Source organism: Phocoena sinus, chromosome 19, assembly GCF_008692025.1.
Source record: "Phocoena sinus isolate mPhoSin1 chromosome 19, mPhoSin1.pri, whole genome shotgun sequence".
Lineage (NCBI taxonomy): Eukaryota > Metazoa > Chordata > Mammalia > Artiodactyla > Phocoenidae > Phocoena > Phocoena sinus.
In genome coordinates, this window is record NC_045781.1 from 12663149 (window position 1) to 12671603 (window position 8455).

Below are 8455 nucleotides of genomic sequence, written 5' to 3' on the forward strand. Positions count from 1 at the left end.
TCTCACTGCCAAATTTCCACAGTATATAATTTGTACCTCACGTTCTGTCCCATGTACCTGCCCAACCTCTCTTCTGTACTGTGAGCTCCCTGAAGGCCAGCCCCAGTATTTACCCCGTGATCTGTTTATTCTTCTCAAACTTAGAGAGAAACAAAAACCCTTGGAGAAAGTTGAGAGCCCTGTGGAGGCCCCAAACCTACAAAGGCTGAGGAGGGCTGAGAAGCCAACTAGGATGGGGTGAGGCAGATCCCCAGGAATAGGACGTGGGGTAGCTAAGAATTAGGAAACAGCACAAAGAAAAGTTCCAGATGAGAGAGGGTGGGGAAGGCAGCCTCTCCTAGGAGGAGTGGCAAAAGGAGCTGGGTAGAGAGAATAAAAGAGGTGAGAGGAGAGGAGGGGGTGGATAAGATGTGTTGAACCTGAATGGGGAGTGAGAGTAAGGAACTCAGAGATTTCTGACCAAATGCAGGAAGAGCTGCCCATGAGCCAATGATTCCTAATAACTTACAGAGGGAAGGATCCCAACTTGTGGGATTCAGAAAAGAACAAGTTACATCCTGGTACTTTCCAAACTCTCAGGCCAGTGAGGGTGAGTGGACAAGTACATGAAAAACTACAAGGAAGAAGATGAGCGGTGCTCTAAGAAGTACAATGGAAGGCTCTAGGCAGTAAGACACAGAGAATGAAAAGACTGGAAGGTGCCTTAAGGCAAGGGTGCCTATGTGGAGAACAGATGAGGAATAGATAAGGAGAAGAGATGGACATGTGTGTTCAAGAAGGGAGCAACTTGAAGCAGAAGCACAGAAAGGGGATGGTATGGAGGGGTGGAGGGGAAGCCAGAAGGAGAAAATGCTGAGGAAGATCTGAAAGGGAACCATTCAAAGACGGAATATGAAGTAATTGCTCAGAGGGTGGGGTAACCTTGTGGAGAAACCAGAAACCTTTCAAAGAGGGTAAGGAATCTTCTGGAGGGTAGGTAGTTCACAAAGGGGACTCCCAGGAAAATGGGGGTGGGCAGTAGGGCACAGAGGCATATGCTGAGATATCTTTCAGGGGGGCTTTCTGTGGGGAAAGGGAAATCCTCTTAGAGGGCAGTGGTTCTCAAACTTGAGCATGCATCAGAATCACCAGGAAGGTTCCTAAGAACAGCTGGGCCCTACTCCTAGGTTTTCTGATTCAGCAGGTCTGGGTTGGGACCTAAGAATTTGCATTTCTAACAAGTTCTCAGGTGATGCTGATGTTGCTGGTCCAGGGACAACACTCAGAACCACTACTATAGGGGGAGGGATTCTTTTGCGAGGAGGCCCTCAAAGTGGAAAAAGGAAGAAGGCTTTAGAGAGGAAAATCAGGGGAGTCTTCAAGGAGAGTCTAAGGAGGGTGGGAATTCCCTGGCGGTTCAGTGGTTAGGACTCCGTGCTCTCAATGCCGAGGGCCTGGGTTCAATCCCTGGTCAGGGAACTAAAATCCCACAAGTCTTGCAGCGCAGCCAAAAAAATAAAAACCTTAAAAAAAAAAAAAAAGGAGTCTAAGGAAGGTGTTAAGGGTCTCTCCATCTCTCTGAAGGGAAGATCTAAAGGGAGGAGGGGTCTATGAAGATAGAACCTAAGAAAAATGGTCTGAGAGAAAGATCTCTGAGAGTTGGGATTTCAAGAGGTGAGGGTATCTCTTGAGGATCTGTTTAATAAAAGGGGACATAGAGACTCTTGAGAGGGGGAGTCTGCAGGATGCTGGGGGCCTATGGTGGGATAATGGGAGAAGGAGGCTCAGATCTGAGAAGGATCTCTAAGTTGATTGCAGAGGAAAGAGAATGGAGGAGACGAGAGGGTGTAAATGGGGGTTCTAAAAGGGGTATATCTGATAGGGCCCTGAATAAGGTTTCCTGGGGATGTCAGAGGGAGAACCTGAGAGTGTTCTGAGGAAGTCTTACAAAGTGCTAGAGTTGCTGATGCACAGCAATTTTGGAGAAAATTCTCTAAAGGGAGTCTGTGGAGGTGTGGTCTTCTGTGAGAGATCTTAGATTTACTGGAGCAGGATGACAGAGGCCTTTTTAGGAACAGCTTTCAAAGAGCTCAGATGAGAAACTCTGAGTAAAGGTCTCAATAGGATATATGGGGAAGGTGGGTCTTGGGGTGGGGGAATATGGGAACATCAGAGTAGAGGGTTTTTCAAAAAAAAATTCTGGGACTTTCTAAGAAAAGGAGCCGGTTGGTGCTGGGGGTCTTCTACAGGTGGTTCTAGAGGATTTGAGGGAAGCTGTGAGGGTGAGTTCAGGGAGGGAACTATCTAGGAAAAGTCTCTTAGTAAGGCAGGAGGTCTCTAAGTGCTGATTCAAGGGTCTCTGTGCTGGAAGGGTCTCTGGGAGGGATTTCAAGGGCGTCTCAGAGGGCTCAAGGAGGTGGCTGGGGTCTCTGTGAAGACAGGAAGAGGTCTTGAAAAGCTGCATCTCAGAGGGGTCGTGAAGAGAGGGTCTTAGGGTTTACAGGGCTTGTGAGGAGGAAAGTTCATCTGAAAGTAGGTCTAGGAGAGATTTTGAAAGGGGGATTCGAAGAGCGATTCTAGAAAATATCAGAGAGAAACTATGAGGAAACGTTTTGGAATCCTGAGGAAGCAATTTCTGGAACATTTTGTGTGGGTTACTAGGAGATTTGGGATACATAAAAAGGGTTTTGGAAGAGACTTGTGGAATGTGGAAGAAGAGTTCTCCAGAGATTTCAGGGAATCTCTGGAGGAGATTTTTGGGATAAGTGAGGAGGGTCTCAGGGGAAGATTTCTGGGGTGTCTGAGGGTGATCTCTAGGGCATTTCAGGGTGGTGAGATTTGAGAAGCATGAGGAGGTCTTTGAGAGAGATTTTTGGGACCTGTGGGAGAGGCCAAAGGGATGACTTTTGGGATATGTCAAGGGGGAGTGTATATGGGAGATGGATTGGTGGCGGCGGGGCGGGGTGGCGCTCCAAGTGAGTTTTGAGGATCCGAGGCCATTTCAGAGAGTCTCTGAGGAAGATTTTCAGGGGACATCAGGGGCATTCTGGAGGATTCCAAGGGGAGGGGCTCTGAGATTTGGGGGCTATGACTGGAAAATCTCCAAGGCGATTTCTGGTATGGGGGTAGGTGGGAGGGAAAATTCTTGGGATGTGTGAGAAGGAAGTCTGGGGGAGACTGCTGGGATGTGCGAAGCAGGTCGCTGGGGGAGATTTCTGGAATGTACAGGGTCTGGAGAGGATTTCGGGGAATCTCTGATCTGAAGGAGATTTTTAGGGCTTACGAGGGAGGTTCCTGGAGAAGATATCTGACACATATCGTTGGAATATGAGGAGTGGCCCCGGGGAAATATTTCTGGACGGAGGAGGAGATTCGGGGATCTGGGACCAGACGGGGGTTCTCTGAGGAAGATATTTGAGGCGTAGGACGGGGTCTGGAGCAGACGTGTAAATATCAGGGGGTGGCCTCTCGGGAAGCCTTTCGCACCGCGGAAAGGTACAGAGGGCTTCGGGCGGATTCGGGGGGTCTGTGGGCGTGCCCTCCAGGGAGGTGTCCGAGGTACACCTGGGGGGGGTCACGAGATAGGCTGCTGCCGGGCCCCCCGGCCACCCCGAGGGGCGAGAATTTCGGAGAGAAGCTCGAGAAGCGGCCTGTGAGGGCGACTCGGGGGATGGGTGTGGGAGATTCTCTCGAGGATCGGGACCCCGGAGGCCCGCGCTCCGCGCCCGCCGCCTCCCGGGGTCCCTGAGGGGGCGGGGCCGCCCGCGGCCTGGGGCGCCCTGAGGTGAGCCCCGCGCGCTCCGACCCGCCGCCGCCCCGCGTCTGCCCGACCCTGCCCACCACTCACCGCCTCGGCCTCCGCCGCCGCCGCCGCCGCCGCCCGGGCCTCCTCAGGCCTCCGCCACTGCCGTCGCCCCCTCTGCGGCCCGCGAGCTCCCCTCCCTCCTCCCTCACCGACCACCGCCGCCGCCACCGCCGCCGTCGCGCTGCGTCACCGCGCCGTGCGTCACCGCCCCTGGCCCCGCCCTGACGGGACTGCCGCGCGCCGGCATTAGCTGACGCCGCGGAGAGGAACGGTACGCCCGCCAACGGGCTGCGAGGGCAGTCCGAAGGGCGGGAGGTGTGCGCGGAGAAAGGCGGGGTCCCAGCGGAGAAGGGGGCCGCGGGGGTTGAACGAGGCCCACGAGGCCCGCCCCCCGCTCAGTGGGATTGGCCTGCTGCGCAGCTGACGGGCAGTCAGCCCGGCGGGCGGGGAAGGGGCGGGGCGCGCGCGGCGTTGCCACGGGCAACGGGCCCTGCGGAGCCCGGCGGAGCCTGGGATTGGGCCTCCCGGCCTGCAGGGGACAGTCTCGCGCGCGTCTACCTCAGCGGCCTCGAGCTAAGTCACAATTCCTGATTCTGGCGTTCAAGGCCCGGCTGTGCGCCCCCCCTGCACGCTCCGCTCTAGGCCTGGGCCCCGCCACCACCTGACTGTCTAGGTTGCGAGTAACCGCTCCGGCTGCTGGAGTCTCAGCTTTCCCACCGCAACCGTCTGTGAACCTGTTGCTTCTTCTCTCAGATAGGAATTGAAAGAGAGGAAGCATTTAAAAGTGCCGGGCAGGGCTTCCCTGGTGGCGCAGTGGTTAAGAATCCGCCTGCCAATGCAGGGGACAATGGTTCGAGCCCTGGTCCGGGAGCAGCTAAGCCCGTGTGCCACAACTACTGAGCCTGCGCTCTAGAGTCCACGTGCCACAACTACTGAGCCAGCGTGCTACAACTACTGAAGCCACCACGCCTAGAACCTGTGCTGCACAACAAGAGAAGCCACCGCAGTGAGAAGCCCGCGCCAGTGAGAAGCCCGCGCCCTGCAACGGAAGACCCAATGCAGGCAAAAATAAATAATTAATTAAATTAAAAAAAATTGTTGATAAAGCGGTGGGCGCAAAGCCTTCATTAAGTGGGAGTTGTTGCTCTGACTGTTGTAACCTATTCATTCCGCACACTGTCCTGGATCAGCGTGAACTAAGCAGAGCGGGGCGCTCACTCAGAAGGCTGTCAGGTGACAGAGGCGTGGTTATTAGAGGAACCCAAAGAAAGGCAGTCGGAGTGGAACATAGAGTTCACCGCGGCCAAAAGTTTGGCCACTTGAGAGAGTTTGGATTTGTCCCGAGGACGCTGAGGAGCCATGGAAGGGCTTCAAGCCAAGGAGAGTCAGTGGGGGTTTGCAAAGATGTCTCTGGCTTTTATATGGAAGATGGATTGGAGGAAATAGAACTGGAGCTGAGAGTCCAGGGAGGCAGCTGGGGTAGGAGAGGGGCGTTTGCACCAGGGTGGGACTGTGGGGAGTGGAGGAGGAGTGGGTGGCAGGGCTGGATGCCCAGGAGGCCCGGGGAACCTGCTCTGGGACTGGGTGGCCGCAGAGGAGTAGGGAGGGAGAAGTTCAAGACGAGGCCCTCTGGCTAGAAGGTTGGGGGAATTGGGGGCTTCCCTGAGAAGGAGACCCAGAGGAGAAGCAGGTTAGGAAGATGCTGAGCCCAGTGTGTGCCACCCAGCATGAGGATTTAGGCGGCTCCACACCCCTGGGGCTGGGGCTTAAGAGAAAAATTGGGGCTGGAAACCAAGATCTGAGGGTGATCAAAGATGGTAATTGAAGCTGTGGGAGTTAGTGACCTAGTGTGCGGTGGGTATGAAGGATGAATGGAGACAAGGACTGGACAGAACCTTGAGAAGAGGAGACGTATAAGGTTTGAGCAAAGGAATTGACACTCTCAACAAAGATTGAGAAGGAACAGCCAGAGAGAGAGAGGAGGAAGAAAACCAGGAAAACATGGCATCTCAGACGCTGTGAGGAAAGGCCATTTTTTAATTAAAAAAAATTTATTTATTTATTTTTGGCTGCGTTGGGTCTTTGTTTCTGCTAGTGGGCTTTCTCTAGTTGTGGCGAGCGCGGGCTACTCTTCATTGCAGGGTGCGGGCTTCTCATTGCAGTGGCTTCTCTTGTGGAGCACGGGCTCTAGGTGCGCAGGCTTCAGTAGTTGTGGCACAAGGGCTCAGTAGTTGTGGCTTGTGGGCTGTAGAGCGCAGGCTCAGTAGTTGTGGCACACGGGCTTAGTTGCTCCGCAGCATGTGGGAATCTTCCCGGACCAGGGTTCGAACCCGTGTCCCCTGCGTTGGCAGGTGGATTCTTAACCACGGCGCCACCAGGGAAGCCTGGAAAGGCCATTTTAAAACAGAGTGGGGGGGGATATCACAAACCCTAAGCATTACCCCCTCCATTTAAGCAACAACTTTCACACCATATAGAATGGTTGTGCTCTAAGGATGCTGGTTCATTTATTCATTCAATAAGACTTCTTGAGTACCTAAAATGTGCCAGGCACTACCCGAAGTGCTAAAAATTCAGCAATGAACGAGGCAGGCAAAAATCCCTCTCTTCATGAGGCTTACCTTCTAGTTGGGGGGGACAGAAACAAATAAATACAATGGAACTTGGTAATAAGTTCTATGGAGAAAACTTATAAGGGGATTGAGAGATGGGGCTGGCACTGTTTTAGATGGGGAAAAGCACCTTTGATCAGGTGACATTTGAACAGAAATCTGAAGGAGTGAAGGGGTGAACGATGAAGGAAGGAGGGTTCCAGAAAGAGGAGCCAGCAAGTGCAAAAGCCCGGTGACAGGATCATTCACAGAACCAAAAAGGGGCTAGTGTGGGTGGAGAGGAGTGAGCAAAGAGGAGAGTATTGAAAGACAAGGTCCAAGAAGTAATGGAGGAGGGGTCGTGGCAGATGATTTAGAGTTTTTAAGGCCACTATAAGGACTTTTGCTTTCACCCAAATAATAGTGGAGCCATGAGAGGGTTTTTGAGAGGGCAGGCATGTCATCTGGCTTGGTTTTCTTTTTTTTTTTTTTTTTGGCCACGCCGTGCGGCATGCGGGATGTTAGTTCCCCTGACCAGGGATCGAACCTGTGACCCCACAGTGGAAGCACAGAGTCCTAACCACTGGACAGCCAGGGAATTCCTGGCTTGGGTTGTTTTAGGATGTCTCTGACGGTCCTATGAAGAACAGAGTGTTGAGAAGGGGGCAGGAGCAGAGAAACAGTGAGGAGGCTGCTGTGAGATTTCAGGCAGAAGAATATGGGCTGTGGAGGGGAGCAGTGGACCAGTTCTGGTTATATTTTGAAGTTCAGAGCTGACAATTTCTGAGGTACGTTGTCAGAGGAAACAGACGGGTCAAGGATGACTCTTAAGCCATGCAGATGGATATGTCACACTGGCATTTGGATATAAGAGCCTAGAGTTCAGGGGGAGGCCCAGCTGGAGAAATAATTAAGGTATCCCCTTTGAAAACCAAGAAGCTGTTGCTATCAGGAAGACAGGAAGATGGATGGAAAAGAGAAGGGGACCAAGGACTGACCCCTGGGACACCTGACTGTTAAAAGGAGGCTGACATATGATCCTGCAATCACACTTCTAAGCACGTATCTAGAGAAAACTATAATTCGAGAAGATACATGCACTGCGATGTTCCTTGCAGCACTGTTTACAATAGCCAAGACATGGAAACAACCTAAATGTCCATCGACAAATGAATGGATGGACCTAGAGATTATCATACTAAGTCAGAAAGAGTAAGACAAATACCATATGTTATCACTTGTATGAGGAATCTAAAATGTGACACAAATGAACTTATCTACGAAGCAGAAACAGACTCGCAGACATAGAGAACAGACTTGTGGTTGGAGGGGTGTGGGAGAGGGATGGATTGGGAGTTTGGGGGTAGCAGATGCAAACTATTATACATAGAATGGATAAACAACAAGTTCCTACTGTATAGCACAGGGAACTATATTCAATATCCTGTGATAAACCAAAATGGAAAAGAATATGGAAAAAAATTATGTACGTGTATAACGGAATCACTTTGCTGTACAGCAGAAATTAACACAACATTGTAAATCAACTATACTTCAATAAAACTAAAAAAAAAAAAAAAGAAGTCTGGGGCTTCCCTGGTGGCGCAGTGGTTGAGAGTCCGCCTGCCAATGCAGGGGACACGGGTTCGTGCCCCGGTCCGGGAAGATCCCACATGCCGCGGAGCGGCTGGACCCGTGAGCCATGGCCACTGAGCCTGTGCGTCCCGGAAAAAAAAAAAAAAAAAAGGTCTGAGCAGGCACAGCCAGAAGAGCCAGAGAAAAACCAGGCCAGGGTGGTGTCCTGGAAGCCAAGTGAAGAAAGTGTTTTGGGCATGGGGAGTGATGGATGGTGTCAGATGTGGCTGACAGGGCACAGCAGATGAAGACTGAGAATTGACCATTAGGTCCAGCACCACAGATGTCCTTGGTGGCCCCGACGAGTGTATGTCATTGGAGAGAGACAGGAGTGAGTCTGCTGGGAGAGAGTTGAAGAGTGAATTGGGAGGAGAAATTGGAGGCAGTGAGTGTAGACAGTTCTTTCAAGAAGTCTTGCTGAAAAGGGAAGGAAATGAATGGGCAG

The 8455-nt window shown here is 52.1% G+C and overlaps 1 protein-coding gene across 5 annotated transcripts in view; it reads right to left on the bottom strand.

Annotated features, from left to right (window-relative positions):
• SAMD4B (sterile alpha motif domain containing 4B) overlaps window positions 1–3916 on the bottom strand; it is a 36520-nt gene extending 32604 nt beyond the window's left edge. For 3 of the 5 annotated variants that reach the window (XM_032612333.1, XM_032612337.1, XM_032612334.1), the window contains exon 1: window positions 3827–3896. The gene's annotated coding sequence lies outside the window, so the exon portion shown is untranslated. Of the gene's footprint in view, window positions 1–3826 lie in introns of all 5 variants that reach the window. The other 2 variants (XM_032612339.1, XM_032612336.1) reach the window with 2 other exon arrangements.
• Window positions 3917–8455: the final 4539 nt, after the last annotated feature.